Source organism: Lissotriton helveticus, chromosome 1_1 (assembly GCF_964261635.1).
Source record: "Lissotriton helveticus chromosome 1_1, aLisHel1.1, whole genome shotgun sequence".
NCBI classification, from domain to species: Eukaryota; Metazoa; Chordata; class Amphibia; order Caudata; family Salamandridae; genus Lissotriton; species Lissotriton helveticus.
Window position 1 is genome coordinate 1,568,443,303 of NC_136057.1, and position 24,913 is coordinate 1,568,468,215.

The following is a 24,913-nucleotide window of genomic DNA, read 5'->3' on the forward strand; positions in this document are numbered from 1 at the left end:
CCATAGTCCAACCTGGGAATCACTAGGGCTTGAACAGCTGACTTGAAGTCATCCGGGGGTAGAAAAGGCCTTATTTTTCTTAAGATGTTCATGTGAAAATTTGATTCCTTGGTGGCAGAGCTGATGTGCTCCTGTATGCTCAGATTCTTGCCCAGCGTTATTCCTAGAGATCTTGTTGACTCTATAAAGTGTAGTACGCAGTTCAGCACCGTTAGTTGTTGTATCCAATCTGTGATGTCCTATGAATGATTAGGTCGTTTTTAGAGTGCTTAGTTTGAGGTGGTTACCAGTCAACCAGTTTAATGATTTTTGTAAGGCTGAGTTTAGAGAATTTGGTTAGAGGTTCCATAAATAAGTTAAAGAGGTTGGGTGAGGTCCAAGACCCCTTGAGGGACCCCTAAAGTGACCTGCTTGGGGTTGGATAGGGACATATTGACCGTGATTATTTGAGTTCTGGTTCTGTTGTAGAGAAAAGAGGCAAAACAGTAAAGAGCTGACCCCTTTAGTCCCATCCTATGTTTGAGTAGGTCTAGGAGGTTTTCATTTTTGAAAGTATCGAAGGCTGATAAGAGGTCAAGGAGGATAAGAAGAAGGCAGGATTCATTCTAATCCAACATTCTTAACCACATCGCTGCTAGAGCAATTCCCCTGCTGTGCTGGACAGCAATAAAAACGGGTGTGGTCATGACGAGCTCAGCTCGTCATGAGCACAGGAGCACTGTACTGCATGATGAGCTGAGGTGAGCATGGAAGGGGTTAAGGCATCATCAACTATGTGTGTGAGCGTTGATTCAGTGCTGTGGCCATAGTGGAAGCCAGATTAGAATTTATCTAAGAGATTGAATTCATCTATGTTATTGCACAGTTGTATATGTACACAGTTTTCAAGGAGCTGTGCTGTGCAAGAATGGGCGGAAGTTGTTTACGTCTGAGAGGTCCACCATTGTTTATTTTTTTAAAAGGGCGTTACCTGCCCAGTTTTAAGGCAATCATGGATTGATCCTTAAAGTAGTGAGGCATAAACTATGTTAGTCCAGAGAGGGAGTAAGGACGTTTTGATCTCTCTAAAGACTTGACATTGGTAAAGGGTCGCTAAAGTGGTTTGAGGGTTTTAGTGCTGTAGTATTTTAAGAATGGTGCATTCCTCAAAGGATTTGATGGGTTCCACAAAGCATTGTTTTTTGGCATTTGAGCTGAGAGACATTCTGCATCAGCAGTCTGGTGTGCTACAATTAGGAGTGAAAGGAAGGTGCTCCGTAGCTGGCCGCAGGTCATTTTGTATCTTGCTTGTCTTCCCATGAAGAAGGAAGCAAAATCCTCACAATTGGCTGTGGATTAGATCCTGTGTGGGACGTGTTGGGTTGCTTATTGCACTGTAGCTTGACCAGTTCAAACTGTTTATTGGACAATTTCTAGCTTTATCTAATTGGCTTCTAAACAACTTCCATTTCAAGGTTCTGATACGTTTGTTCTAGGTGTTCCTCATGCATTTTAGGATTTTAAGGTTTTCGAGGGACGGTGAGGATCTCCATGCTCGCTTAGCTAATCTAAGCTTATGACTTTCTGCATTAAGACTGCCTTTTGACCAAGGTTTGGAGTCTTTGGTGGATATTCTTTTTAGCTGAAAGGGTGCTATTGAGTCCAACATGTTTATCATGAGTTGTTGTAGTAGTTTATGAGGTCATAGACATCTGCCATATCCAAGGGAGGAGTCAAGATATTATTGCTGAGGGATGTCAGATCGTTCCAGCTAATACTCTGTATGCTTCTGTTCCATTGTGTGGGTTTCTTTAGTTGAGCCTTTCTTGTCTTTACTCTTTCTGTGATGAGGAAAATGATGTGGTGATGATCTGTCCAGTCACAAGGGATGATAGTTTCAATTTGGATGATATTACTCTAGGCAATTATCAGGTCCAAGGTCGCAACCAAGTTATGTGTAGGACTGTGGCAGAATTGAGCCAGGTTCAGATTCTCTAGGAAGTATTTAAGGCCGTTGACTTCTGGGTCATTAGGGTAATTCCAGTGGAGGATGAAATCTCAGTGGAAGATGTGGGTGCCATGTTGCCATGCGTTGCTTGAGATGGTTTCCATAATTTGTTTTATAAATAGGATGTTATCATCTGGTGGTTGGTAGGTTGTGTGCAATTTGCATACTGGACTGTTGTTGCTCAAAATGTCAATCCAAAGTATTCCCATGAGAATATGTACATCTTAAGTGACTGTTTTATTTTGAAATTGTTTCTGTGTATGCAAGCGATTTCTCTGCCAGGTTTAATTGTTTTTTCTAATCTACTGTTGTTGTGATTAGGTGGCACTAGTAGGTCCAGAGTAGTAGTGGAGGCATCATATAGCCAAGTTTCAGTCAGGATTAGTATGTCTATGACGTGTGTAAAGAGGATTTCCACAATGTCCCCAGCATGTTTCACTGCTGATCTCCAAGCATGCATTTCAGGTGTGGTTTGGTGTCAGCAAAAGATGACTGAGTGATGGGCTCTTGTTTACGGCTCTGTGTGGGTTAGTAGGAACTGTTTGGATTTGGGCCGCATCACTACTGTTTATGGAGTAAGTACAGTTATATGAGAACAGTAGGGAGTGAATGTCCTTATTGGAAAGGGGATCCTTCAGTCTAAGGGGCCAAGAATAGGCATTGGGGTAGGGTATTGTTTGCCATCTCAGGTGGGAATCCGAGACAGTATATATCCCATTGTCTGTAGGGTGTGATTTATGTCTCGTGTTGTAATTAATATCTAGGGTGTGGTTGAGTCTATTCCTCTTAAATGTTATGTTGTTTCCCTGTTGTGTTGCTTATAAGGCTTTATAGATCTGACTTAAGCAGTTGTAGGTTGTGTGCCATAACGTTAAGTCTCGCTTCTAGAGATGTGTGAGAACAGGTGGGTGAGGATTGCATCCATAGGCTATGAGGGGGGTGCTCATGCCTATGTTGTTAGAGTGCATCTGGCCTGGGAGAATCAGATGTGGGGAGTTGAAGTGGAGAGCAGGTGAGCTGGTTAGGTTGGAGGGCTTGGGTCTTCTGGTGTATTATATTGTTCACGATAGGGTTTTCAGGCATGGCAGAGGCAATCAATTGGCCTACTTGTGGTGCCCTGAGCGCACTTGAAGTATCCACAAGTGTGTGTTCAGATGACATGGGGTTAATTGTAGTGAGGTTGTTGTTTTCATGGTTGTGAGTCTCTGCGATCGCTCCTCTAGATGTGTTATAAGGGCTTCTTCTATATTGTTGATTCATGAATGAAGTCTCAGGTTTCCCATGTGCAGATGAAGTGTTGAAGTTGCATGAGTTTTACACCCTGGGGAAACTGTGGGTGAAAGGGGGACTTGGTCTGGCTAGTACATGAGGGACAGTATTGGTTTATTCTGAGGGACATCTGAAGAGACAAGACAGCTTTGGTCGGTTGCCTGATCATTATTAGTTACAGGGTTATTGGTGATGAGAAAGGTTTAATCAAAAAATGTTTAGGTGGCGATCTGACGCTTGTATGAGGATAATCACATTAGTGTATAAATTGATGGTGGCATCAGCTCTGTAAGCTTGAGAGACCAAGAACCAAGAGAGCAAGGCTTTTCTCCATTGTGCTCTTCTTTTCGTGTAAAATATAAGATCGCTAATTATAGCACCTTTTTGGTGCAGACATAAGGACCCAAAATCAGCATTTCTGGTTGAGATTTGAGAAATCTGTGTTTTTGTGTTTTGGATGAGTTTTTAGATAGATTAGGAGGATGTATAAGTTTAAAGGCACTGAAGCCTGTCTGTTCCAAAAATACTGTCAGGAGCTCTGGTGGGTTACTCTCCATGTCTAAGTGACCAAATTGAGAAACCACTTAATGGACAGGGTCAATTGTAATCGAGTTCTAAATGTCAGTGTAGTGTTCAGCTTTTCTTGTGCCTAAGTCGCGTCCACCTGGTTTCGGGTTGATGATGGTTCTGCTGCATAATAGTCTCAGCCACCAAAGGTGTCCTGAATATTGGGTTAACAATGGTCCTGAAGGGTGAAAACCACCATCGCCCCAGGCAGCAGGAAAAGCAGATAAAAGCTAATCAAATATTATGATGTGTGTAATGGGGGGAAGGATAAAGAAGTACTGTCCAATTTCTCCTAGGAGCTCAGGCCCTCGGGAAATGCATCTAGATGTTCAACAGAAAGATATGGGGCCTCATTTATGAAAAGTGACGCATCGCTGCGTGAAAACAGCGATGCGTCACTTTTCACTGCGCTCTCCCTGCGACATGATTGATGCGTCATATTTATAAAATGACGCATCATGGCGCAAGGAGTTACAGATACGTCAGTATTTCTGACGTATCTGTAGGTGCAAAAGTGACGCATTGGTGGAGTGTGTCACAAAAGTGACGCAACTCCAGCAATGCTTCCTTTCACATGGGGAAAGCCCCATGTGAAAGGGCTTGCGTCAGTCTTACGCCTGCTGTGAGGCAGGCGCAAGATTTTGACGCAACAGCATCCTAAAAGTGACGCAGTGAAATCTCATAGATTTCACTGCGTCACTATTACGAGGCTTTTTGCGGGTCAACGCCCCCTCTGCATACATTATACCTGTCGCAGGTATAATGTAGCGCAGGGGTTTACAAAGTGGCGCATCTGCTTAGATGCGTCACTTTGTAAATAGTGCGCATCAGGAGGCATGTTTTACGCCGCCGATGTGTCACAAAAAGTGACGCATCGGAAGCGCAAAACTCACGCAAGGCCTCATAAATGAGGCCCATGGTATGTGTAATGGGGATGTGGAAAATATCGTTTTTGCAGATCACAAATTTGAACAGGAAGAACTTTCTACTTTGTATCACGTTTAGCAAAAAATGTGGTTGCCATGTCATCCTCTAGAATGGGCATGTATGCATAAGTTCAAGATACTGTCTGGTTCTGTATCATCCATGAGATTTTCTTTCTATGTTATATTTGACATTGATATGGACACATGCATATTGCCTGAATGTTGACTATACACAAAGCAGATGTACAATAACAGTGACTTTGTTTACAAAACAATTGTGTCCCAGTTCCTTACATGAATTAAGTTGAAGATTCACTGACAATGAAATAGAGGTCATGTAGGATGCTAATGTGAGAGTGGATACCAAGCTTCTTGGTTTAGAGTTACAGATCGCCAGCCTCCATGAACACTGTTGAGGACTCAATTTGCAGGCAGAGTGATTATTAATTTCACATTCATTGAGACACAGGATGTAATTGGAAATTAATGTTTCTTCTAATAGGATCAGCTTGCCAGTGGACTCTGCAAGTGTTCAATTTTGTGGCAGAATATTCCTTGAGTAGAAGAAATGAGGGAACAACAGCTGTGAAAGCCAGACTTGTGTCAGAGGAGGATGGAAGAGGTAGCTTGGATTTACCTTTTCTCTGTATGATTGCAGGGTTAGCCTGGACAATGATGATGCCACAGAATAGAAATATGCAGTCATGTCCACCACAGCCTCTAACCATTATAAGATAGTGAGCATCAGCATCTCACTCTCCAACATATCAATTTATTGCACTTCCTTTGAGCTCAGCATTTGTTACTAAAACAGCATTTGTGTACTCTGCAGTTCCCTGTTATCTACAAAAAACCCTACTTGGAGGACCAGTAGTTACCGCTACTCCAAGCACACTTTGGCAATAGATTAATTTCCCACCTCAGACACTTGTAACATGCCAGGCTGACATATTGATACTTGCCCATGGTCTTGTGGGGTTGCTGCCATGTATTAAGGTACAGCGTACCTGGATTTATCAGCTGTGGTAAGTATTGTGATGTTGGTAATGGCAGCTACCTCTACACTGATCACACGTCTATGCAAATAACTATATCTATGTTTCTTGTTTTCTTGTTGGCAACATGATGCCCTCTATGGCTGACTAGAGGCACAGCTAGGTCCACCCTGTTTTGTACTTATGCTTTTTCAGATTGTCAAATAGACATATATGTGCAATGAAAATAATGATATGGCTATCAGTCATGGTCTCTGTACTAGGATATGTATAGCATAGTGAAGATAATGGGCAACTTCAGAACTCTAGATGCATGCTTTCTGAAGAATTTTTATATTTTGTCAGAGTGTTGCTTAGACACTGATGTGCAGGATCACAGTTCTGGAGGGGGTGAAGCATTCTTGTATATTTAAAGGTGTCAGTAACTTCATAGTGTTGTAGCGGTCAGTAAGCATGCAATTATTTGTATTTGGCTACAATGGACAACCCATTACAGCCACAGAAATGTGATACATCATTACCATATGTACCACATTTCTAATTTTGCAGCTCACTAAACACCCATTGGTTGTCCTTTATTCTTTGTGATATGCACTACTCACATCATGTGTAATACACTTTACGCACATATGCATATGTTAGTATTTCTATGATCTGACGCAGACAATAGTCATTTACAAGGGCCATGCCAAAGAGTCAGATCTTACATGAAATACTGAAATATTTAAGTTGCGAAAGCAAAGTTACGAACATGTTGACTGTAGGAAAGTAGGATCTACTTCTATGGTTACCCCCACTTTTTGCCTGGTGCTAAGCTGTATTTGGCTAGTCTGGGTGGAATCCTACTAAGCAGGACCCCAGTATATCTGCCTTTGCCATAAATTGTTGCTTTGAGTACTTAGGTACCTTCCAGATTGTGTACTGGGGTACCCTTATCAGTGCGTAGTATATGGTACTAAGGTACCCAGGGCATAGGTACCCCAGGGGTCTCTCTTGGGCGGAAGCATGCATTATGCCATCGATGGGAGACCATGCAAAATGGATCCACAAGCCTGCCATTGCAGCCTGTGTAAGCTGGTGCGCGCAACACTTACGTAAGAAATAGGTTTCCTATATCTAAAGGTCACTGCACTTAAAACCTATAAGTCACCCCTATATTAGGCCTTTGAAATCCTGAAGGCAGGGTGTTTGGTTCTAAGTGAGAGGGTGCCCCCGCATGAGCAGGACACCCCTGCAGCCTACGGAATCCATTCTCCTGGGTTGTCAGTGAAGTACCCATATACAATATAGTGTGGTACTGAAAATTCTGGACTTGTGGTACTGAAAATTCTGGACTCGTGTAATAAACTTTGTCGTAGCATGACGATTTTGGTATCAAAAGACCGAGAATGGCTAGTACACTATGTACAAGCATTTTCGTCATATTCCAGTAATGATTTCACCTCGAAATCGTCATTTTCGTCCTGGTACCCTTGGCTTCCATTTTGTGAACGCCAGCCATTTTGTGGATTGCCCTTACAGTAGGCCCTCACTGTGGCAGAACAAGTATTTAAGGACATAACCTTAGCATGGGTTTGTGCTGACTCCTGCATGACCTGGCGAAAGCTGACTCCCTTGCCCGAGGCTGACCTCTTTGAGCCAGTTCCTTGTTAGGCAGCTGGTCAGATAGAGATCAAAGAGCAGGACATTGCAATGTTTATTATACACGCACACACCCCTTTATCTTGCTCCTATCTGTTTCTGTTCCTTCTTTATGGTCTATTTATGATGTGGGATGCGGGCCTTTTCATTATGGGTCTTGTCCAGCTTGTCTAAAGAAGAATGTTTATTATGGGTTTGTTTGATGATTAATTTTGGGCTGGACAAGCTGAAAAGTGGGTTTGTCATCATACAGTGCTTTGTGTGCACGTCCTGGGAGTGACCAACAATAATGTACTTCAAAGAGAAAATGTGTGCCTAGGGCATAATAAATGGTATAAAAGGTCTGTGCTGAGACCATTCAGCAGACTGCCTCATTCAATTGCTAAGGCAGTTGTGTGACGTAGCCTCACTTAATTGTTTTTAATAAAGATGTCTTTTTCATATTTTCAGAGTCTTGTGCCAAGTTCTTGTTATATTAGTAAGTATTCCCTGAGCAAAATTACCAAGTTCTTCAGTTGGCGCCCTAACGCGGGGATCATCAGAGAAGTGACTTTCTGTGGGAGTGATTGTGCCAGAAGACTGAAATAAACTGAGGAGGACAGAACAAGATTCTACTAAGAAGGTACTCTGTGCACGGGGATTCTAGAGATTCTTTGATTCTGCGGCTCAGTATATTTCTGACCTTCCTGATTTTTGATCCTCCACATGATGTCACTCCTGACTGATAACCTTTTTGGCGTGAGTATTCTTAAAAAGACCATTAGGTCATGTAGCACTTGACAGTTAGAATCTGGATAATATTTTGATTAGTAAAAGTAAGAGTTAAGTATAAGTGGGTCGCTCCCAGTCCTTTGTTCTTTGATTATTTGATTTTGATTGGTTCTTAGTTTGATTTGTCCTTAGTTTTATTTGAATATTGCAATTTTCAAAAACCGAGGGGCTTGTATATTTACGAGTGTATCGATAGAGATAGCCCCTTGAAGTTTGAAGCTAGATTAGTGAGCTATAAGATGCCTGATCTTAGCGAATTTGGAGATTTGTGTTGGCCAACTTTGTATACGTTTGGATTAGCCGGCTTTCCCCTAAAGGGGATATCTAAATAGGCTTAGATTTAAAAAACATATTTCTTCCTTTGTGATTTTGTATCCCCAGGGAATTTAAATATGACATAATACAAAACAAGGATCCTTTTTTCTGCGCAGTTTTATGAATGGAGATATGCAGCACAATTTTTGGTGTTCTGCCAGCCAAAGCTAGTGAATTAAGTGTATTGTGACTTCCTGCACATACAGCAGTCTGTTTGGCTGTGTTTTTGCAGTCTTTTGGAATACTATTGAGACGTGTTTCTTGTAAATATGACTTAGCTAGCATTTACAAATGGCTTTGTTTTCGTCCAAAGTGTCGATTTGTGGGTTCAATGTGTGTCTCAATGTCTATGTGGTTTTCTCATTAGTGTAACTTCAGTAATAGCTTACAGCGCTGTATTGTGTGTCCTGAGTGTTTGAATACTTTCTCTTTATGTCTGCAATGAGATCTCAATGTGTGTTTGTGGGTTACTTGATGTTTTCAGTCTGTTAAGTAAAATGTCAGATTATTTAATATTAAGTAGAAATTAAATAACACTCCAGCAATTTACTATGTCACATGCTAAAATCGCTATGTGTTGCTATTTAATTTACAGACAAGCAAAAACGCATATGTGCAAACTGTTAAATGCTTAAAATAGATAAGTTAAAATTCACATTCACTAGGAATATGAAGGCCTCAAAAATAATTGTGTCTTTTGTAGCAAAACGAATTTGTAGGTTTTTTTTTAACTTACATGCATTGTGTACATGTAAAAGGCAAACACTTTAAAAAAAAAGTGAATTTTTTCTTGCTAGATTTAAATGCATCTTTTTGCACGCGCATTTTAAAAAAACTTGAAATGTCTGTTTTCAGTAAGACTGAAAGCGTGCCCAGGTTTCAGTTTCAGCCCTGTGCAGGGCGTTTCCTGCCGTTAAGGCAGCAGATGTTGTTTTTCAAAGGCCATGAATAATATTGGAATGTTTATTTAGCCCAGGACTTAGCCGTTAGTTAATCACAGTTGGATCTTTTTCATTTCAGAATAGTGTTTTAGAGGGTTTCAAAAATAAGGTTCATCACTTTGTATCACTGGAAGACATTCCAAATACAGTTTTCCTCTCTTAAACATCTTTTTCAAAGTATATTTTTGGTACTGTTGAAAATACTGATTGCCCTTTAAACATGGCGCGAAAAATGTCATGTTTTAAGTTAGGCTTTTTGTGCGTAGGCGCATAAATGAATGCATCTAAAAATGATAGGAAGGGGATGCAGCTTACCTTTATATGTGGAGTTATCATAAAAACAGATAATTGGTTTCATTGAACGAAAAATTAATCATTATGGAAAAATTATTTGAAAAAAAAATAAGTGCTTTTTAAATTCGTTTTTTGATATTTATAAGGCTTAATACTCATACTATGACCTCCCAGTATTAAAATTTGATTTAAGTTATGTGTTACGGTGTAATTAGGTCATTTGCATGTTGCTTTTCACTTGGCGCAGGCGTAAAAAGCTCATTTTTCCAAGGATTTACATGAGATATGACTAATGTCTAATATCTGTAACGTGTAAAGAACATCCTGAGGATGATTAATATGTAAAACAATTATAGGATATTTATTTTTAAGTGCCCCAAAGATAAAAGTCAAAATTGAGTTAAATGGTTTTTTTTTAACACAGATTCTTGTAATTTACCATAGCTTGAAAATGTCTCTGGCTTCAGTAAATGCATACATTTGTGCATAATACAAACTTGTGGCTTGTTATTGAGGTTGTTTTTCATAGCTCGGTGAGCCAATGTGCCCGGTGCAGAACTTTGTGTTTAATATCAGGATTGAAGGTTCTAACTTTAGTGGGGCCCATTTAGACGTTAGGTGTTTAAAATGAGTACCATTGTATAGGGTGGTAGCAAGCATCTGTTCTAAAAACTGGTATGTGTGACCCCTCACAGTAAATGTAGTAGGCCTCCAGTCTCTGTCATGTTGGCATTGTGACCTTTTAAATTCGAGCCTTGTCTCTGTGAAATGCAGAATAACATTGCGAAACAGGCCTCTGAAAGGTGGAATTTCTGGTTTAAAGTTAAAGACTTAATTCCAAAGGGAAATATAAAAAAGGTTTCTTGAAAGGTTTCTTTAAAAGTCCCAACATCATGACATTTGTATTTCTGCTCTAAAAAATAATGTCTGCTAGTCGTTTTTATTTTGACAGAAAACGAAGTGTTGCATTACATCTTAGACAAAAAAAAGGATGCAGCCTTTTACTAAAATTTTGAAGCCTACATGAATAAGAAAGAACGATTTGCCAATTAAGACGTTTTTTTTATCATGGAGATTGTGGCACAAGGCTAATTTTAGGTGTCAGAGAAAGGATTTTACCTTTGGGAAAGTCAAAAGGGCTTCATGTTGCAAGGTGACTGACAAGATGGTAACAGTTAAGTAATGGAAATTTATTTTTGTGTTTCTTAATGTGTATCATGTTTTGTCTTCTGATTAAAAGTTATAATTGAAATTCGCTTGTTGTCAGAAATGTCACTCTTGTGTGTTGTGTATGTTTTTTTGTTGCTTCTGCCTACAGACCATTCATGGATTGTTCTGGGTGATTTAAAGCAGACAAGACACGTGAGTTTGGTTGGTTAGACGAAGATGTGTTTTTGCGTAACTACTTTGGAAAGAAATGTTCATGTTGTTGTTATGTTTGTGTATTTTGTTCTATCATGAATTGTTCTTCCCCGTTCTGTGTGTCCGAAAGTTGTATTTGACAGCAGATACCCACTATTGGTGATCTACTGTCAAACAGGAGGGTATCCTTACGCGGTATTATGCGTCACCGCTCATTTGTATATGCTATCGTCTTACAGCGAGTATATCTGATGGCTTGACGTCCGTTTTGTGCGTTTTTGCATGTTTTATGTTGTATGTTGCCGCTTAAGAAATTATTACAAATTCACCCGTGTTGTTGTGAGGGACATGTATGACGATATGTGTCGCTGTCAACAGTTGGGTAAAATTTTCGCTGATACTAAAATTCACAGATATGATTTCTTTACATATTGTGAACCAGACAGACAACACTTCACCAGTGTATGTCAAATTTGGCTATAAGTATTGAAGAAAAATAAACAGCAAATTTTGTCATTTGTAGTCACGATACTGCCCTTTTCTGTAAGGAACAGGCAGCCCTAAAATTATATATCCTGATTGGACGTAAGGATAAATTATAAATTTGTGACTCTTGTCCATGGTGACCTAATTTCTATATCACATTAGTCACTTTTATTCTGCTTCCTAAGTGGCCTTCCTATGGCTCTGGACCATAAAAGAAACCAGGTTTCATTTTTTGTCACATGCCTGACTATCACCCAAGCACATCAGGCCTAGTTATTGGGGATTTTAGCTGTGTCCTATTCTCTTTTCCATATTCCTTTCACCAGTCAACTTTTATTTATTATTAGTGTGTTCAGGTTCGCACTTTCAGATTGCAGTAATGTACCATGGACCCCCATTTTATGTATAATTCCCTGTTGCATAACTAGACTGGTTTCTAAGAATTTTCTTTAGGCCTATTCTGATGTTTTTCCAGTCTAACTGTTAGGACTGTTAGGACTGATTAACTGACTCAAATACTATAGTAAGATAAGCTTTCCACCTCAATACGTTTTTTTAATATGACAAATTCAATGCCTATTCTAATTTGGTTTTTAGTTCCTTTTTCTGCTGCTTTAATTTTAATGGACCAGATGTATTTTAAATAATGGAAATACCAGGACTCTCTAGTTCTTGTCTTTTGTTCCCACATCTTGATCATTAGCTTTTGCATTGCATAGTCCCACCTGATGCACAATTATTATGATAACATGTATGTGATCCCGCTTTTGAGATGTTCTAGATGAGGAATTTAGGAACACTATGTGTATCATTGAGATAAAATGTGTTTGCCCCTTTAGACGTGCCACTATGTGTGAGGACATCCATTCAGATAGAATTCCCATGTCGCTATGATGATGCTCTCACACGGAAACCCAATTGAAGAGACTAGAGGCACTGTTTTGCCTATTGCCTTTGTTTTTGTATTGCCTTTGAATGACAGTGTATTCAATGCAGATTTGTCCCATGGCTGTGGCCACCCCTTTGAAGATCGCAGGCCACCTGTTTGCAGTCCTCTTGTTGTACAGTGAAATGTTTAAAGCATCGAACTTGCTTCATCAGAAGGCGTTCAACATCAGAAAAGAAGAAGGAGCTGGTTTTGTCACAGTCCCTTGAGATTTCAGTACAAAAGAGCGCCTGTTATGTGCTGGTTAACCTCTGACAGTGTGCAGTCCCTTGAGATTTCAGTGCAAAAGAGCGCCTGTTATGTGCTGGTTAACCTCTGACAGTGTGCAGTCCCTTGAGCCCCTTGGCCTGAGTTTTGGCCACGCACCCCTTTTTTCCTTGTTTCAACGGAAGTGCAGTGCACCGGAGGATCCAAGAGTGGCAAAAGGCACTCCATTCTGGTGCCCATGAAAGAGCGGCCTGAGCGTCCTCTGACACTGAATGATGAGTGTTGGAGTCTGAGAATGGTCCCGGGTCTGCACGAGAAGAGCACAATATCTGTAATGTCTGCCGCAGAGGAGAGATACGGTGCACTGCCTTGAGACATTGAGACTTTTTGAATGAGCTATGAGTGTTTGCCAGGAGGGCACTCCAACAGATACTGAGCATCAGAGCATGGGAGGCCTGAATCCAAAGGCCCATGCAACAACGGGAGCAGACTTGATTGGACAATAGAAGCCTGCCAGAGAGGCTTTTTGAAAAGACTCTGGGCATAGTTGGTTTCACAAGAGGTTTCCGTGTGATTGTATGACTAAGTGTTAGGAGAATGATTTTATTGTTCAACTGGCATTATTTTTAAGTAGATTCTGTTTAGTAAAAGCAGAATAAAGTCAATTTCCTGTGGAAGAGTATCCCCTTTTCACCTCAGAGCATTAATGAGGGTCACCATTGTTTCACTTGAACATATAATAAATTACAGAAAATGCATATGTTACTAGATAATTTTAGGATTTACCTTTTGCTTAGGGTTTTGAAAAATTATGATTTCATTTGTAATAGCGGTCACTACTTTGTCTATATGTTCTTAATGACGTGTTTTCTAGTGTTTTTTAAACATGGCATTGTCTTTTATGGGTGGGATTGTTTTTGCTGCCCAATTCACATCTGTACCCACCTCCCAACCTATGTCTCTTCCTACTTCTACTTCTTTGCATTCTTTCCAGATTTTACCTGAACATGGACTAGTTAGGAGGTCAGAGTTTACTGATAATTCCTTTTGAACAGTTTCTGCATCGACACCAGTTAGTAGTGAACATCACTAATTGTTGGTCCTGCCATATATGGCCTTTGTGCTACTGCGTGTGTAAGGAGACCTGTCCCGAGAGAGTCACTAAGTAATAGGATTATGCTTCAGCAACATCTTGATGATTTGATAAATATAGATCTGGACTCAGACTAGCGTGATTATAGGTTATTGCCTATGTAAGGGCAAAAGGAGCGTCTGTGGTACTGAAAAATTCTGGACTTGTGGTACTGAAAATTCTGGACTCGTGTAATAAACTTTGTCGTAGCATGACAATTTTGGTATCAAAAGACCGAGAATGGCTAGTACACTATGTACAAGCATTTTCGTCATTTTCCAGTAACGATTTTACCTCGAAATCGTCATTTTCGTCCTGGTACCCTTGGCTTCCATTTTGTGAACGGCAGCCATTTTGTGGATTGCCCTTACAGTAGGCCCTCACTGTGGCAGAACAAGTATTTAAGGACATAACCTTAGCATGGGTTTGTGCTGACTCCTGCATGACCTGGCGAAAGCTGACTCCCTTGCCCGAGGCTGACCTCGTTGAGCCAGTTCCTTGTTAGGCAGCTGGTCAGATAGAGGTCAAAGAGCAGGACATTGCAATGTTTATTATACACGCACACACCCCTTTATCTTGCTCCTAACTGTTTCTGTTCCTTCTTTATGGTCTATTTATGATGTGGGCTGCGGGCCTTTTCATTATGGGTCTTGTCCAGCTTGTCTAAAGATGAATGTTTATTATGGGTTTGTTTGATGATTAATTTTGAGCTGGACAAGCTGAAAAGTGGGTTTGTCATCATACAGTGCTTTGTGTGCACGTCCTGGGAGTGACCAACAATAATGTACTTCAAAGAGAAAATGTGTGCCTAGGGCATAATAAATGGTATAAAAGGTCTGTGCTGAGACCATTCAGCAGACTGCCTCATTCAATTGCTAAGGCAGTTGGGTGACGTAGCCTCACTTAATTGTTTTTAATAAAGATGTCTTTTTCATATTTTCAGAGTCTTGTGCCAAGTTCTTGTTATATTAGTAAGTATTCCCTGAGCGAAAATTACCAAGTTCTTCAATAGAGGGGCACCGCATAATTACGTAATGAACATATCAAAAACGGCTGCAACGAATCCTATCATGTTTGGTATCAAACATGTTGGAATCGTACCCCCACACCGTAAACAGTGTGAGAGGTATGATTCCAAGCAGAGAGGTATGATTCCAAGCACTCGAAGAGCCCTCTGTTAGGCTCTCAGTGTTTCCGATACCAGCCTTTTAGACCCGGACAGCAAAACATGGTTGCTGCCGACCAGAGAAACATTTCTGCCCTCCTGTTGCTGAGCTAAGCTCTAGCAGAGGAAGATGGAATAATAAGATTTAGTGTATTGGGACTGGGTGGGTGCTCTTGCCAGCACAAGTAAGTCTGATTGAGGGGCACACTTGGTGTCCCTGTTCATAGCCCAGTTCAAACCAGTTCTGGGAGCCGTTGGCTCCTGCTCTGTTGCAAAACTGGACAAAGGACATGAGAGTAACCTCCCCCTCATCCAGACCCTCCCCTGGGAGGGAACCCTGAATCTCCCCAACCCTTTCCCTAGGGTACTTAAGGGCTTACCTGGGTGTAGGTCCCTGGATTCATCGTGGGATAAGATTCAGAGCAGACACCGTCTGGGCACTCTGGACTTCGCAGGACTTGGTTTGGGCCTGACTGCTTCTCTCTTGCAGTCTGCTGCATCGTCTGTGCCTGTGGATCACACAGGAACCTTCCAAGGCCTGTGAAGCATCAAAGACACCTGTATAAATCTCCCTTGGAGTGAAGGAGTCACTCCCCTCCATTTGCAGGCACTGCAACAAAGTCAATCAGTCTGTATATCCTGAGGTCCTCTGGACTCTCTGGGATCTGCAACATAGGTGGTGGTTTTCCACAGCTCCTGAGGCCTGCCCTGTCCCCTCACCAACTTTGAGGCCAGTATCCCTTATGGAGGTTGCAATAACTGGACCCATGTGCACTGCATCCAACTTGCAGTTGCAAAGGCTTCTTGGGTTCTTTGCAAGAAGATCTTTGGGCTCCAAATAGCCCCAACCTCCAGTGATCAGAATCTTCAGCCACACCGCATTGTGTGCATCGTGGCCTGTATCTTTTGATGAGCTGCTTGAGGTCCTCTCACGACACTAGTTCCTCTGGCCTGTGGGTCCACTTGAAGGTCTTTCTTTTGGGCTCCTTTGCTTGCTCAGGCCTGCCCTGAATGGCCTGCTGTTGGTGAGTCCCCAGTACCTTGCTGGTCCAGATGTTGTTCCTTAATTCCTGCATTGCTTGCATTTGCCAAGGCTTGTTGGTGATCTCGCCGGACACCGACCCCTCAGCACTTCACATCCTTCAAGGAACAGCCTGTGTGCAGCTCTTGATCCTCCTAAGCATCGCTTGGTCCTCACAGTTGCAGAGTCAAGGTCATAGTCACCCATCCTGCAACATCCGACATCGGAGGGCCTTCGTCTTCCAACTTTCCTGGTCACCCATGAGTGACATAGATTCTGTCCCCTCTCCTTGCAGGTACCTCTCATCAAGAATCCATCCTTGGATTCCACCGGACACTTCTTCCTTCTTCCACAGCGGCACTTTCCTGAAGTCCTCCATTTGGCTCGACGGCGGTTTCCGACACCACCTCACACGTATGCACCTGGCTTCCCTGGTGTAGGTAATGTGGGTACTACGCTATCCACGGGTGGGGTGGCTCTCAAATGTTCTGTCTTCCACAGGGTTTCTTCAGGGTCCTCTGGGAAGGGTCCTTAATCTTTAAAATTCCAACCACGACTTGCACATAGAGTTGTACAGAGCATGCGGTCGTGTTCCACACTGCACACGCTCTCCGTCGGGTCTCTTTCTACTAACCTTGGGAAGGGTCCTTTGGGCCCCAGAACTTCTACCTCCTCTCGACACTGCCTTGAATTGAGTTGTGGTTCTTATACCACTTTCCTAGTATATGATTTGGTCCCCCCCCTGGGGCCACTGTGAGTTTCGTGCTATTTACTGTGTTTCTCTGCTACAGTATTGTGTGAATTGTGTTTATCTCTGTGTTGGAGATATTGTAACGTACTAGAGAGCATTATATAAAAAATGCATATTTTTATAAATACTAGGTGTGGTTCTTTTTCACTTAATCTGTACTATAAGATTGCATTCTGGTAAAATAAGCCGCTTTACGCTCCTTCTGAACTAAGCCTGAATGCTGCTCTACTCAGCTACCACTTAGAGAGCTTTCTAAGGTCATCTAAGACCTCTTAAATCCCCATAGTTTTGTTTAGACTGGTGCAAGGTACCCATTTACATAAGTGGACATCATATACCAGGCCAGCTTCGCACATTGCCTCTTTAACAGGTGCCACATGACAGGCATGTGAGCGCATCTGTTGGACACACCAAATTTAAATTAACTAAATGTTGCTATGGCGAGGCTGTAAAATGTACATAATATGCTTGCCTGACAATTTAGGGGTTGCATATTCGTACTGCATTTGAAAACTGTGTATTGACTGGAATTTACATGAAAAATAGAGCATGTCACACAATGATATGCTTGCAAGAGATTTTATTCATTTCTTTGTGTCCATCCACTCCAACAGCCTTTTATTTACATCAGTTATATGATGCTTATGGTGGATGACATAGGCCATGATGACTAGGTGCTAGTGGATGGCATTGATCATGATGTCTAGCTGCTAGCCAAGGTGGAGAGTCCCTGAAAACAGGCCGTCATGTTCGCCCATTGTTAGTATGGAGGACATGGAGTCATGCCAGACAGAAAGACATTGCGTACGCAAATGGCAGAAATCACACAGTGGATCACACCCATAATTTGGTGATATCCTCTGAAATGTCCATCCATGTAAAAAGAGAGGTGAGCTAAGCATGTATGATATTCACGTCACTGTTGGAGTGTTTGAAGGTGGGATGAGATATGCCGTGAGATATGCCTGTAAGATAAATATTTTCTTTCTGGGGTGGTGGTTGTGATTTTGTTGTCAAGCATGGGGTGCGTTGGTCATAGTAAACATTTGAGGTGTCGACCTACTGATCATTATTATCCAATCCACCATCACTGCCAACTGTATTTACCATCCTCCTGATGCCTGTGACCTTGTCCTTCAAAGACATCAAAATGAGGTGCCCTCTATTTAATTGTGCTCTAGAGCGCTACAACTCGGATGCTCTGGCTCTTAAACTCATGCTAGTAGCGGCAAGGAAGTGAGTGCCTTTCACAGTTCTGTGCAACATGGACTGTTCATTGGTTGGTTGAAATTATTTGTGGGTGATGCAGCAGATACCGTTCATTCTTGATGCTATGCAAGTGTGTGTCATGGCAGAAAATTCTAATGCAGATGCCAGTAACCGTGTAGTGGTTTTTCCACTCATATGTTGTCTGGTCTGACAGGGCTTTCATCAAGCCACGGTGGAGGGAATTTTAATATACAGGACATATGCTCCACAATAAAAGTTGGGATGGAGGCTGATGATGGCAGATTTGCTGCTTGTTGGTAAGTTGGCCATCGTGAATATCCTTCAAATGAGGGACACATTGATGTGTCTCCTAAAAGATTGGAGTCACACCTGGCAAAGGGCCCAATTTAGCATTTGGTGGATGGAATATTCATTTGTAAACATGACATATAGTCCGTCCAGCTTATTACAAGTGTCTTAGGATATAATCAGTGCCACTGAAACTATGCAGCAGGGAAAAGCCATATTATGCAGGAGCATTGACTAAATTATGCCGCAAAAAAAGTCACATGATGTGGCAAAATGTGGCACATTTTGTGATAGTATTGCTTCATATTTCTTAAGGTTTACACATGCTATCACTACCTATGGAAAGGTTTTACAAATTCCACACCCAAATATTGCAATGAGCAGCAGAAAGTTGATACTCAACCTTTACTAAGCGCATTCCAAAACATGTCACATGCATTTTTAGTAACTTTTGATCGGTTTGAGCTAGAAATATTTTTTTTGTTAAAATCTGCGGATTATGCAGGAGATGATGGATTATGTGGCACATTGATATTTATACAGAAAATGTTGCTTCACCTGCGTCACCTAGGATACCACCCACACCTCTCCAATCCGCCACTCAACTCCAAAATCATTATACTGCTTGTTGGAACAACCAGGTTTTCAGTTGTTTCCTAAAAGCCAGTATATTCATGGCTTGCCTGAGCGAGAGAGGCAGCTTGTTCCAGAATCTAGTCACTTGCACTTGGAATGAACGTCCGCCCCGTCGAACTCTACGACACTTTGGAATGACAATTAGGTGTTTGTGTGCTGACCTAAGGGGTCTGCCAGGTACGTAATATGAAACTCTTCTGCGGATGTAATGCATCCCCATGCCATGCAGAGCTTTGAATGCCAGGACCAGTGCTTTGCTATTTTACAAAAAATGTATATTTATGTTTTATTCTCTTACAAATAAATAACAATTGTTGCCATATATATTATTAACCCACAGCCACATGTCAGAAGCCTTTTTGAGTTTTCAAAAGGGGTGATTCACAGAATTGTCCATTTATAAACGCAAAAAGGCATTTTGACATGCACCGAACGCAAATAGTTATTCGGTAACCTGTTACAGAATCGCAATTTGGGTATGCAATATGGTATTAGGAAGGGGGCGTGTTGACGGCGTCCATGCCTAATACCAAATCACAGTGGTATGTTTGAATGTTTTGAGACGGAAATGTTGTCACAAAACATTCACATTTTTCCACTAAATTCAATTTAGTGGTAACCCATTAGCAAATTGGAAGGGGTCCCCTTCCCCTTAGTGAATATTTGTAAAAGCATTTTTTAAGAGCAGGCAATGGTCCCGTAACACTGCCTACTTCCTAATCTTACATTTTTTTATTTAAATGATTCATTTTTGTTTTTGAAATGCAGCCCGTTTTCATTTAAGGAAAATGGGCTGCTTTAAAAAAATTTAAAAAAGCAAGATTGCTTTATTTCAAGGAAATCATTGACATGGTGGCCCCAGCAGGCCACCATTCCTGTGATTTTAGCGATTACCAATGTATTGGAAACTGAGAATTAGCTCATTAATTTTCATGAGGTAGGCCTATTTGAGACCCACTGGAAATCGCACATGAAACTCAAAAGAGTTTCATACATTTGAAATAGCGATTTCCTAATTGAGATTCGCAGGAAATCGCAATTAGGAACTTACTATTTCAAATTTTCATACTTGTGGCCCTTAGATGCAAGTTTGAATTAAAGGGTGGACCCATAATATTCCTAATCATATCTAACTAACTAGTTTAATCTCTGCCTATGTTATATTTATTTGATTTACAGCATAGTTTTGTTTAGAAAATGTATGCAGAGCCATGTGCAGAACCACATGCCTTTGTGCCATAGAGACTAAAGTTAAAGATTTGGGGCCAGGTGTAGGTGAGGGACATTTACCGACTCATAAATACCGAATTTTACCGATTCGGTATTTATGAATCGGTAAATATGAAGGAGGGAGATGTAGCTAATTTTTAAATTAGAAATACCGAATCGGTAACATTTGGTAATACCGAATCGGTATTTCCTATTGATTCCTATGGGCTGTGAAGCCCATAGGAATCAATGGGAAATACCGAATCGGTATTTACCGAATCGGTAAATACCGAATATTGCAAGGGTGCAGGGGGTGTCACTTTGACACCCTCTAGCACCCGAAGTAAAGGCATGTGTGACATGTGGCACACATACATGCCCTAAGGGCATGTCTGTGTGTCACATTGCACAGTGTGCATGCACAGATGTGCATGCACACCTGGATTCGGTATTTTACCACACAATAGGATTGTGTGGTAAAATACCAACTCTTCAGGGCCTGTGACACTCTCAGGAGTGTCACCTACATTTGAATTTACCGAATCGGTAAAATTACCGATTCTGTAAAATAATGGCCCCTACATCTGAAAACCCAAATACCTGTTTATCAGGATCCCTCTAGCAACTGGTCAATGTATATTGGACCACCCCAATTATCACCAGAATCTTTTATAACTTTTTCTTACCTGGTAGTCTATGGATCAAAGAGGGTTTTGCCAAAGCTCGGCTCGCGTTTCTATTATACTGATTTCAGGAGGCACCTAGAAGCTGGTACACTTGTATCCTTAGTTCCACTGGTACAAAACTATGAAAGGTTGTTTATCTTTAAAGAGTAGATCCACAGCTACCTCAATAGTAAGCTGATGTAGAGAGTGGAAAAATCATGACAAATGAGCAAAAATTACTTAAAGGACTAAGAGGCCCACATTAACTACTGTCATGCACTAAAATTAATTGTACTCACAAAAGCCACATGAGCATGCAGCAAGGCCTGCACTGTATGTAACATCACATCAATATTTAGCAAAAGCTATGCCACACAAGTCAACATAGCAGTAACACAGCAAAGAGCCAGCTCTGTTGGTGGAATTCTCACTGACTCAATATGTCAAGCAATGATCTACAATTCTAGCAGAGGTGCTCATTACACCATTGTAGTAGTACCATTGGCCCTCTTCCAAATTCAGAATGAAGGTCCAAGTCATTTAAAAATGCTTTGACTGGACATTGAGTTTATTGCTTATAATCACTTTCTTTTGTTTTAACATATTTGAGGTCCAAACACTCTACCACCTCCTGGAGCAAAATGTAATTCCACACTCTTGCTTCCTCTCAAGAGACAAGCATACAAAAAAGAAAGATGATTATCCAATAGCATTAAAGTCCTACCTGAGACCTGTGACACCAGTGGCAAATGATAATACAAGGCATTAAGTGGCCTTAAGGGGTTTCTGCAGCATACTCACTGCGTTTCTTTCTCGCTGCACTTGCTAGCAAAATTGATTTTACTGTGTGTCAGAAATTAATGTGGAATCGAATTTTAACATAGCTTTTATTTTGTCATTTTGGTCGAAATTGCAAAATTGTAAAAGTTACCTGTGAGGCTGCTCTGCTTTGTTGAGCCAGAACTCTCACTAAATCGATAGCAGGAACTTTACAGGTGCGGGTGGCAGCAATTTCCGGGTTCTCCAACTTGCCTTCTAGAGCCGCCATCTTGGGAAAGGGCGCGCTCTAGTCTTTAGGGCTGTTGAACTATTTGAAAATGCGCGCAGCGCGCTGCCATGCGCCTTAAGGTGTTTCTGCAGGACACTCACTGCGTTTCTTTCGGAGTCTCTCTGCACTTGTCATTTTGGTCGAAATTGCAACACTGTAAAATTTACCTGTGAGGATTCTCTGCTTTGTTAAGCCAGAACTCTCTCTCTAAATCGATAGCAGCAATTTCCGGGTTCTCCAACTTGCCTTCTAGAGCCGCCATCTTGGGAAAGGGCGCACTTTAGTCTTTAGGGCTGTTGAACTGTTTAAAAATGGACAAGCGCATGCATGCAGCGGACGTGCCTAAGGCAAGCACGTCTGCGCCCGTCCGCGTCCCGGTTGCAGCCAGCGCCAGCCATGCTGCCGGTTGGGGGGATGGCCGCAAGGGTAGGTTGAGCTACACGGGTAGTACCTTGTGAAGTATTGATATTTATAGCTGTCTCTGTATAGGTAACTGGGATGTTTTGGCTAGTCGGGACAAGGTATGTCTGACTTGTGGGTTAAGGCTGACTTCAGACATCATTACTTCAGCTCATATCAACACCCTCTCCCATGAGTTCATGAGGGTTCCCTCCATCACAGCTGCTCTGATTAACGTTAGATCCCTCAGGAAACACCACTCAAAGTCTTGGATCTCCTCGATGTCAGTTCTCCCTATCTTTTGTTCATCACGGAGTCCTGTCTGGATGCCTTGTCTGACCCCATTCTCACTCTTGCTACACCTGTGGGTTATAAGATCATTAGAACGGATCGCCCAGAAGGTAGGAGTGTGGGTTTAGCCATCTTTTACAAAGATAAGAGGGAGCTGCCGAGGGAGGATGTCACTGCATGGGGGGCCTGTGAAGTCCTGGATTTCAGTATTCGATTTTCGGATCACTTCACGTTGGGGGGCTCACTTATTTATAGTCCCCCAGGACAGGCGGGTTCATTCCTGCTGGCGTGTAGAGAGGCTATTACATCTAGAGCACAACGATTCTCCAATTATTCTATGCTGGGTGACCTAAACATCCATTTCAATCAGGCTCAAGCTACAGACACGTCAGACTTTTTGAAAACTTTGCAATTAGCACAACTAATCCAGCAGGTCGGGCTCCCTACTCATCTGGCTGCGCACATTTTGGATCCAATCTGCACCAACTTCCCCATTGTGATCAGGAACCCGTGTCAGGTCTCCTGGTCCGATCACTTTCTGAGATATTTTTCTTGGGAGGTGCGTGCTGCTAAGCCTCCAGTGTGCTCTATCCGTAAACCAACCTTTGGGAAAATTGCCCCTGGTGCTTTTATTCATACTTTGGAATCATCTAGACCCACTCTCTCAGGTGACCTGGAGAGCCGACTAGATGAGTTCACCAGCTGGGTTTCAAAGGCTGTCAGTTCTCTTGCCCCATTGAGTTCAATGAGGCCTGCCAGGGGTTCTCCTTCTAAACCCTGGTACAACTTAGCACTTTGAGAACTGAAACATGAATGCAAGATTCTGGAGCGAGCATGGCGCCACAGTGACTACTGCCTGGCTGCCAAGCTGAAGCTCAGAGCCAAGCAAAAAATCTATTATGAGGCCATAGCTCAGGCAAAGAGGAAATTCTTCACGGTACGCATTGACCCTGCAAAAAACAATGCTAAAGACATTTTTTCGATAGTACAGAGCTGTACGTCGCCCTTAGCCCAGGGGAGGCCATCTCCTTCTTCAGTCGCCTGGTGCGAGATTCTGTCTACGTTTATTTGGGACAAAATCCACACGATTCAGACAGCTTTCTTACCAGGTGCTAACGAGACCGAGGCTCTGCCCCCAACTCTTCTGTTGGACATTATACATGGCCTGAATGCCTTTATTCCACTCACTTAAAATCCTCAAGAGTCTAAAGTCGGGCTCTCCATCTGACCCTTGTCCGGTCAGGCTGCTAGCAGCAGCTGCAGAGACTATTAATGCAGAGGTTAATAGTATTGTCAGTCTGTCCCTCGGTACAGCTAACGTCCCTGTGTCCTGGAAACAGGCCAAGATCCTACCACTCCCAAAAAAGCCATCTCTAGACACGCGCAGACCAGGTAATTACAGGCCTATCTCTCTTCTACCTGGTCTGGCCAAGGTGTGTGAGAAGGTTGTCACCAAACAACTTACGAAGTTTGTCGAAAGAGAGGGTCTGCTGCATCCCGCTCAGTCCGGGTTCCGTGCAGTTCATAGCACGGAATCTGTGCTGGTGGAGGTTGTGAAGGCCATTCTGGAGTGTTTGGACGCCAGCGGGAGGGCTGCATTGATTCTGCTTGACCTCTCGGCTGTGTTCGATATGGTCCCCCATTCTTCTTCTTTCACGTCTGGCCAGGATAGGTGCGGCGGGTCGGCCTGGAATTGGCTCAGGTCCTTTTCTTGACGGTCGGGCCCAGCAGATCTGGCTGCCTCCGTCGGCCTCCCTCCATCAGGCTGTTACAACAGGAGTCCCTCAGGGGTCCTCTCTCAGTCCCCTTCTTTTTATTATCTACGTGAGCCCCCCTGGTTTATTTGGCTGAGATCTTGTGAGCTAAGGTGAAGGCTTACGCCGATGATACGCAGTTACTCTTCACATGGGACAAGGATGATAATTCGGTCACTGTAGTCCATCATTGTCTCGATTCCATTTTTAGGTGGCTCTCGGGAGCGCAGTTAAAATGCAATGAGGAGAAATCAGAGATTTTGCTGTTTGGCAAATTCCCTCCTATGTTTAGGGAAACTCTGTGGCCTCCGGACTTCCCCGTGCCATCCTCTGACGGGAAGCCGGAAAAGAACTTGGGCGTCTGGTTTGACGAGAGTCTTTCCTTTTCCGTCCACATCTCGAAGCTGGCTGGTACTTGCTCTGGCCTTCTCAAGACTTTGAGAAAATTCTTTCCTCTCTTGCCTCAAGCAGCAAGTGAAACGTTTACTCACGCCCTTATCCTGTCTCGGCTGGACAATGCCAATGCACTTTACATTTGTATCCCTGGCTACCTGATTAAAAAGTTGCAGGTTGTCCAGAACTCGGCAGCCAGACTTTTGCTGGGCTTCTCCTCCAGA